Here is a 9,821-nt window from a genome sequence, read left to right on the forward strand (position 1 = left end):
AGAAAGAAAGAAAGAAAGAAAGAAAGAAAGAAAGAAAGAAAGAAAGAAAGAAAGAAAAAGCATTATGTGGTTGTAATTCGCTCTTTTGTGTGGTCCTGTATGGACTATAAAGTTCCAATGTTCTGTTTGAGTCAATAGTGAAGCACAACACTGGTTCATACCATCAGCCTAATAGATTACAGAGAAAGTGACTGTGTGCAATAACAAAGCTTCACCCCGGCAAACCTTCTGTCTTCCAGACCTCAAGGCTGGAGTGATCACTTAAGGAAACATTTTCCAGTAAACCCATCCAGCAATCACATAACATTTGAATCCAAAACAGGCGATACAAAGCTGTTCCAACAGCTTGGTAACCCACAACCTCAAAACGTCAAAGCAATTACCCCTTAAAAAATATAGGAAATAGTCCTTGCACGACGCAGTATGGAGAATGGAAACTTAAAGGGTTTCAGGAGGTTATATATCACTGAAATGAATTACTGTAAACATGGACAAAATTATTTTTTAACATATCATATTTCCATTTCATACATCTTTTCCTTGTCCAAATCCTGTCAGAGCTCACTCATCCAGTGAATATGAGTCCACGAGGAATTTTTAAGGTTCATTTCTTCTGGTTATTAATAACAAGTTCTGCGTCAACCCTCCAAAATATATTATGATTACAATTAGCATGGATTTCTTTGATCTCAGCAAGGGCTTTAACATGACATGCCAAATAGCTTGAAACTGAGAGATTCCAGGATCTATCGAATGTAAAAGTGCATACTTATTCTATGATCACCTACTGTGATGATGATTCACATTTTTTTTTTAAATATAATAGATGTTACTTTTGGCCAGTACTCTGTGGTTTTGAAACTATGCAGAATGTGTGTGTGTTTTAGTGATTTTGAAAGAAGTTCAGTTGTTTATGTTCAGCAAGGCTGCATTTATTTAATCAAAAATACAGTAAAAACTGTAATATTGTGAAATATTATTACAATGTAAAATAACTGTTTTCTATAGTAATATATTTTAAAATGTAATTTATTCATGTGATGCAAAGCTGAATTTTCAGCATCATTACTCACATGTCACATGATCCTTCAGAAATCATTATGCTGATTTGCTGCTCAAGAAACATTTATTATTATTAAAATATAGTTGTGTTGGGTTTTAAACAGTTTAAAGGTCACTTATGTAACTTAATGCTTCCAAAAGTATTAATTTCTTTAAAAAAAAAAAAAAAAAAGTACTCTATAGGTTAAACATACTTCATAACATGTCTCAGGCCAGTCTGTTATATAACATAAAACTGTCTGGTGAATGAATTAATGAATGGATGAATGATTTCATCCAATTGTCTCCAATCAAATAATTAGTTAATTATAAGAAATCCACATGTACTATTACACTGGAAGTAAAGGACATTTTGGCCTTTCCGTGCATATGTTTTTTCATAGCTATTCCCATTATACTGAAACACTGCAGGAATGGTAAAATAAAAAAAGGGTGCAATATTTGGACCACACAGCTAACACATACTGACACAAAGCGCTAACACCATGAAAGCTACTGACAGTAAAGCTATTTTTGTTTGTCCAGTTTCAACGGACTATTGCTTCTGTGCTTAACAAGATTAAGAAGTGCTGCACAGATTCATGAAATATTAAGGACAGAAAGAAAAAGAGGTCCTAAGTGCAGAAAAGGAAAGGTCCCATCTCACCACTGGCAATTATATTTGCCAGAAAAGCTACTATGGGTCAATAACATCCACTGAGAGGAAGAGCTAATTAGCCAGCAATTAAACCCCCTCAAGAGGGCAAAGAGACCCAGTCACCCAAAGTCTCCAGGCCCATTTCATGTGCAGCTGAGTAATAAACAACCCTTTGCTCTATTGACCAGCGGGCACTTTGTCCAAATTCACTTTGCTCATAGGTCACTACAGTGGAGTGGGACTCAATGAAGACTAACTTGCTACATAAAGATATTGAAGTTTTTGTAATTATTACTGTATTGCATGTCGTACTTTTGCATGTTTAACCTAAGTTAGTAGCCAAGAACGTTTAGATGTATTTGGGCTGTACTGTAAAAACAAAGTTAGGTCAGGAACATGCAACACTGTTAATAATTCATGATTATTATGCATTATTCCACAGACAAACTAAAACAAAAAATATATATATACAGTTTTGCTTGTGGATATCATTTACACATCTGATATCATGAACCTTGCAAACTTTATTAAAACCAGTAGGTATTCCCCAGAAAACCAATCAAGGTTATTTTTAAATGCTGTGAAGCTTGACATATGAAATAATAGTCAAGAATTAAAAGGTCTATTTTTAGTCTTTAGACAAAATATTTAAAAAAGGAAGAAAGTTTGTGTATTTATATTGAGTATTATGGAAGACTGTTTCCGCCACTAAATAATAAAAAAGGTAATTGCGACTTTTTATCTCACAATTGCGAGTTTATATCACACAGTTCAGTTGCTTGTTATAAATTCAGAATTGTGAGATAAACTTCACAATTACCTTTTTTTTATTGTGTTTATTTAAACAGGCTTCCATAATACTCAATAAAAACACAATATGCAAACCTTTTTTAATAATTTAGTATTCAGAATTATAAAGTCAGAATCTGACTTGTTTTCCTCAGAATTGCATGACATAAACTCGCAGTTGTTATAAACTCGCAATTCTAAGAAACAAAGTCAGAACTGCAAGATGTAAACTCGCAATTGGGAGAAAAAAAGTCAGAATTGTGAGACAAAAAGTCGCAATTGCCTTTTTATTCTTTATTCAGTAGTGAAAATGGGCTTTGGAACATCAGGCTTTTATGGCTTACAGGTTACACTGAGAATAAGAAGCTCAGACTCGATGGAAAAAACACCTCAATCCAGCACATATATACATATATTGTTATGTATATGGCCAAAAAGTAGGCTAATACTAATATAATTAGAATAATTATAACTATAACAGACTGTAGTACAAACATACATAAAATGGGGCACTTTCAATCAGACAAGAGAAATCATGTATTCATATGATATAGTCTTTATAAGGTTAAAAGTGTCCAGTTCATTCAAACAGCGATGTAGAATAAAGGCACTGTAACATTAATGATGGAAAGTTGTTTAAAGAATTCACCTTCATCAAGCATTTTGACTGGTCATTATTGATTTCAATTATTCAGTTCATTTTCAATCAGCCTGCAAAGCCTAATGACGGCCTATTAACACAATCAAATTAACAGGATGTTTCAGCATGTAACAATTTAATCCTTTTGTCGTCTTCATCGCTCAATCTGCATGAAATACCAATTTTCTCTTTTAATCTTACACCTGTAGTCTTCCATTATAATCTGACTTTCAGTGCCAGTTCATATTAAACAACTCTCAGGGAACATCGTGTTTCTCGAAGAGCATCAAATAGCTTTATTTCGATTAGTTCATTAGATATTCATCCACTTTTTTTATTTTGGAGCAAAATATATGAGGCATTTCAGCCAGTTTCATCATTGGGTTGCTGCAATTTTTACAACCCTTGTTTAAAGACGGAGAGGGTCGTTGTGCCTTAAAAGCAAGTGATGTATGACTGTTTTATCACAGTTAACTCGCTCCAGTGCCTTAACGAATTGAACTATGCCCCAGGAAAACAGTCACTCTAATTCCTCAGCCTCTTATTATTATCACCACGGTTGCCTTTTTTTTTTTTTTTTTTCGTTTAGCGGGTGCTAGATGCTAGCGGTGTTCATTCCGAACTCCAAACCTCAGAGGTCATTACCAGACCTGTTTTCCTCTCCTCCTCCACACCAAGGATACGGCCTGACTTGGAGACTAAACAGATGGCTGTGCACCATCCAAGAAGACAGCCCATCAGAGCAGATGGCAATCTAAAGGCCACCAACCTCAAGATCCACACAGTGAGAGAGAGCACTGCTGTCACCGGAGTGAGACTTTACACACGATACACTGTAGCATCTCTGTACTGCAAATTATTGTGCTTTTGTTAACAGAGAGCCGCCCATTCGTAATGTGTCACGAGCAGCGTCACACCCAGCAGAAGACGTCAGTCATCAAAGGTTAAAGATTCTTTCCTGTTATGCAGTATCTAAAAAAAAAGAGTCAAATACAACATTTTCATAAGACAAAGAAAAAGGAACTGGAATGTGTCTTAATAAAGTTAGTGAAGCACCTGAGACCATGATGAAAACGATTTGAACTTCCACTTAAACCAACCATTATGATCCATCATAAGTAATGGCTGCCTTAAGTACCGAAAAGAATGCACGTGACACCTCTGTTCATCAATTTGCACTGTCTACCAATAGCTGCTTGCATAAAATTCAAGGCATTGATGTTTGCCTACAAAACCACCACTGGCTCCAGGCAGATTTGTAACATCTTTAGTTGATTGGAACATCTTAGTTATTGCCCTGATGGTGGAAATGGGGATTTTCAATGCTTTATTTTGTGAAGCTCAACAATCTTGTTCTGCACATCATCAGAACTATATTCTTTGGTTTTATTCTTTGTGATGGATGATTAGGGGAATTTGGCCTTTGTGTTCCTCATATTTATAATCCTGTGGAACAGGAAGTCATGGCTGGACAATTTCATGCTCCTAGTCACCCTGGTGTGCTAAAAATTGTAAATATGAATGGGATTATACTTCAGAGCTATTTTAATTGTAAGAATTTCTAGGGGTGCCAATAATTGTGGCCAACATGCATTGGAGAAAAACATTTACTTCATAATGTGAGTTCCCCCCCACTTTCAGTTGTTTGACTTCAACGAAAGGTTAGAATTTTGCGAATTCTTTTAGCCTCCTGAGACCCTGCATCCTCATATGAGGACATTATATTTTAGTGAATTTCTCGGAGACTATACATGCCACAGTTTTAAGTCTGGATGTCCTGTACAGAGCACATTCAGGGCTTTTCAGCGATACTAAATGTCTGGATGTTTCACCATGACCACTCCCTCTCCTTGGTCTTCAAAAATGTCTGATATTAATTTAGTGACACTCTCCAAGGATGTAGCATAACTTATGAATGAAATATCATTTTTACATATTTTTTTTTTACATTTTTTTTCATGCTCTAGTCTAAACAATGTAATGACATTGTCATTACATTGTCATTTAATGACAAAAAAATACTTTTTTTTTTTTCCCTAAAATGTTTTGCCGGGTTTTAAGAGGTTAAGGAAAGATCAAAAAGATAAACAATGCAGATTTATTTTCACAGCCGCCTTTACTCATATTTACCAAGGGTGCCAATATTAGTGAAGGGCACTGTATATATCAACTTCAGAGTGGACAGTGTAGAGAGTACAGTAAAAATATTAAAAAGCAAAAATGTATATTAATCATATTTATTTGTTTATGAATTTGTATGCATATTTATAGTTTAATATTAATATGTTTGTCTTATTGTCTTAAATGGACAAAAGACTTATTACTAAGTAATAAGTATTACTAACTTACAAAAATATGTAATTTCACCCTTGATGGTGCAAAAATGGCTAAATTGTTCAATTATTTTATTATTTTATTTAATATGAACATTATATGAAATTCTGTCATATTCTTTCCTAACTTGTATGACTTTAAAGATATTTTGAGAATTTTTTTTTTGATAACCAACATTCTTTAAAATATCCTATTTTGTGTTTCACAGAAGAAGGAAAGTCAGGTTTGATCAACGTAAGGGTGAGTAAATGACAGAATTGTATATTTTTGTGTGAACTATCACTTTAACTTTCCTATATGTTGATGTTAAGAAAATGTTGCTGATGAGATAATCATATTTCTTTCTTTATAGACACATCTCTGCACTAGATTACTTTATTTCAGTTTGCATATGTTATCTGCAATCCAAGACTGTATTTGTGTCTCCTTTCACTGTGTCTCCTTGGAAATAATTGCGACAGAAATGCGACATATGCCAGCTGTCACTTGAAAAGGAGGTCAAAATAGATAAATACGCTTCTTTGAAGTTAGTGCTCATTAGACCGAGATGTTCCAAGACTGATGGAGAGAGAGGGGGGGGGGGAAAGCTGTTACTGTTGAAAAGTGACCAATAAATATGCTGTTTGAAGTCATTTGCCCTCTCTTATTTTATACTAATGCGCAGAACGATTGCAAAAGAAGCTGGAAATATGGAGAAAGAGTTCCTGCAAAACTCCCAAGGAATTACTGTCACTTGTAAAACCCTTTTCCGCTGTCAGACCGAGGGTGTGTCGGGCTAATTCAGTAGCAGCATGACTTTATGTCTGATGTCAGGTGGCATCATTGTCATTTCAGCTGAACCCCTGTACGGCCATTAGGATGACACTTTCTCACCGTTCCCCACACAATGCAAGTCCCACAAATGGGATGTATTAAGAAGATAATGAACATCCGTCTCCCCGAACACATATTTTGCTGATGCAAGCCAACTTGCCCTGTCTCTGCGGGCTTGCTTAGCCCGATCCAACTAAGACTCTGGCTTGTGGAGTGACATTCCTAAATGCCAGCATGGTGCCATGGGAGCATCAGGGGGAAATAATGATGGAGTACCCATGCCCGCAGGTCGGAGCAAGCTTGCCGCTGGAGTCGCTCCCTGGCTGCGCCAGATGGAGGACATCAGATCCTGGACTATTATGTGCATCACTCTGTCTCCTCGCTTTTTTTTTTTTCTTCTTGTGCTTTTTCTTTTTCTCTTGTCTGCTCATTTCCCAGCAGAGCTGCACAGTCATTAGCAGGCGCTCAGCTGCCAAACACTATTGAGCATGTGGCGGCTCCAACTTTGCAGTTCCTACAGGAAATGGCACTTGCTATGACAACATCCTAATGTAGGTATGTGTGGTGTTGGGATGCTGCGTTGCATTGTGATGATTGCGCAGATATACAGGTGCATCTCAATAAATTAGAATGTCGTGGAAAAGAAACTTTTACACGACATTCTAATTTATTGAGATGCACCTGTATTGTGTTATGTGTTTTTTGTCCTCATCTTATTGTGCATGATTCATCGGAACACGTTATTCCAGGTAATAAAATGGTTGTCTTTATTATCTTTTATCAAAATGCTTTTGAAATTACTTTCTTTTTGATCAAGAACAAGGTGGTCTTGAATACATTAGTATTCCTATTTATCTCAATGGCAGTTGCTTGGCTGGCACATAACCAGCGTACAATTCTACCAATTTTGTTTATAAAAGCCACAGAAGGTTTTCAGCCAATCATCTTAAATGGCATGTGATTAATCACTCTTGAGCATCGGCACAATGTCCATGACACTATATACACTATGCTTTATAGAGAGAGATTTTTTAAAGAAATTAATACTTTTATTCAGCAAGGGTTCCTTAAATTCAACAAAAGTGACAATAAAGTCATTTATAATGTTACAAAAGATTTCAAATAAATGCTGATGTTACTATTATTCACAGAATCCTGAAAAAAAAAGTATCACAATTTCCACAAAAAAATTAAACAGCACAACTATTTTCAACATTGATACTAAGTTTTTTTTTGTTTGTTTGTTTGTTTTTTCATCATGTGACATGATCATGTGACACTTTCAGTAATGATGCTGAAAATCCAGATTTGCATCACAGGAATAAATTACATCTTAAAATATATGAGTTGAATGCAGTTTAAATTGTTATTCTTTTTCACAATATTGCTGTTTTTACTGTATTTTTTATATCAAATAAATTATAGAGATCGTGAGGTGAGTATAAGAGACCTCTTTCAAAAAAAAAAAAAATTACCATCCCCCAATGTTTTGATGGTAGTGTATATATCTAGTTCATTCATGAAGCTGTAGATGGCACAGGCTGATCCCTTAGGTCCTGTGCATGCAATCTGCTAGCAATCACATAATATACTACATGCACAATCTGATTGGCCTCTGCTGAATCTACAATTCTACAGCCAGTGAGGCTGCTTCATGAACATTTGTTCACTGTAAGCTGGTCCTGCAGCATGCAGAGTTCCTCCAAATCCCCCCACCTTCCCCCCTCGATCTGCTACGGAATGTATGCCTATTTACACAGCAGCAGCAAATCTTGCATGCTCACAGCAGTGTGTCAGTGTATCTTTTGGCAGTAGTAAAATACATACATGCATATCAAATCTAGTCCACCAAAACCAAATACATTATCAGTAGCTGCATTTCCATTACCTTTCAAATTGTGCAAATTGAAATTGCAAATTGAAAATACGCCCAATAGAAACACGTCAATTTCGCCAAAAAAAATCCAATATATTGCAAAAAAGATTTTACACTTGCATGAGCTGGTTTTTCAGGCAATTTGCAAAAGGAATATTTCGCAGAACTGCAATGGAAGTTTTTTTAGCATTTACAGGTCATTTGGCGTACATGAAAGTCGCATTATATTTATAACCTTCAAGAAACATCTCATACGTGGCCACTTTCAAGTATAAGGGGCTTTCCTTGCCATTAATGCTTGGATAACCCCTTATTTACACTGCACACATCTGCGGCGCACGTTCAGAAACGTCCCAGAAGCGCCTCTTCGTGTTGCTTTGCTAAAGATACACGGCTACGTCTCTTTTGATTTAAAATATTGGCTAGTGCAGTGGCTGCAATATACATAAACCTACGAAAATTCATCGCCATGACTTCTCGCGAGAGGAAAATGTATAAAATGTATAAAATATCGCCAACGTTTTGCCCAAATCTGTAATTGAAATGCAGCTAGTGTAAGCAAGCTAACATGCTAACATGCTAAAATGATTTAAATAGTTGTCTTGATTGATTTTTTAACTGTGATATTTTCATTATTGATATATCTGAGGTTTTTATGTTTCTTTTTCTCGTTTTGCCTTTTTGGACAGGAAGCAAATAAGAGAGAGGGATTGGATCTGAAAGGAACTTTAGATGGGACTTTTTATCTAGTTGAATATCCTGTTTCACTATGTAATACATCAGATTATAGAAGTATAATTGGTTGTGAATGGTATTTCACATTGATTTTAAAGCTAGGGTTTGGTAGCAAGATTTTTGGCGAGCTCCTGTCTGTTTGCCCATGCCAGAGCACAGCACACAGTGCGATATGATCTGGGCACATAATGGGGGTGGCACTGGCCCTGAGGGTGGACATCACTGAGCCAGCCAGCAACAGCTTCCCCACCAAGACACTTAGACCTCAGGGCCAAGAAATCTGGCCCCAATCTGACTGGCACCATTAAACTCATCTGAGACACAGAGACTGTGTGTGACCCCTAAAGCGCAATCAGCCAAAGTGCACAAGATGAGAACATAGTAGCTGTTAGTGCAGTTTGATACAGACATGCACATGCATGAACAAGCTGTTTAACCTAAGCCTACTGTACCATATATGATAAGTACATTTCTAAGGCCTCTCAATTATCAACATAATAAAAAACATGGTTGAAAAATGACTTTATGGTCATATAAATATCAACATCTCCACCAAATTGCATATATTTGCTCAGTTTGTGCCTCCCTCTCTCTCTCTCTCTCTGTGTGTGTGTGTGTGTGTGTACCTGTTTTTCTATTCTGGTGGGGACTTAAACCTGAATACACTCAGACTCATGGGGACTCGTGTCATGGTGGGGACCTAAATTGAGGTCCCCACGGGTAAACAAGCTAGCTAATCACACAGAATTAAGTTTTTTGAAAATCTAAAAATGCACAAAGTTTCCTGTAAGGGGTAGGTTTAGGGGTAGGGTTGGTGTAGGACAATAGAATATACGGTCTGTACAGTAGAAAAACCATTACGCCTATGGAGAGTCCCCACAAGGATAGCAAACCAGAGATGTGTGAGTGAGTGTGTGTGTGTGTGTGTGTGTGTG

The sequence above is a fragment of the Sinocyclocheilus rhinocerous genome, unplaced genomic scaffold (assembly GCF_001515625.1).
Source record: "Sinocyclocheilus rhinocerous isolate Xijiao unplaced genomic scaffold, SAMN03320098_v1.1 scaffold50, whole genome shotgun sequence".
Taxonomy (NCBI): Eukaryota; Metazoa; Chordata; class Actinopteri; order Cypriniformes; family Cyprinidae; genus Sinocyclocheilus; species Sinocyclocheilus rhinocerous.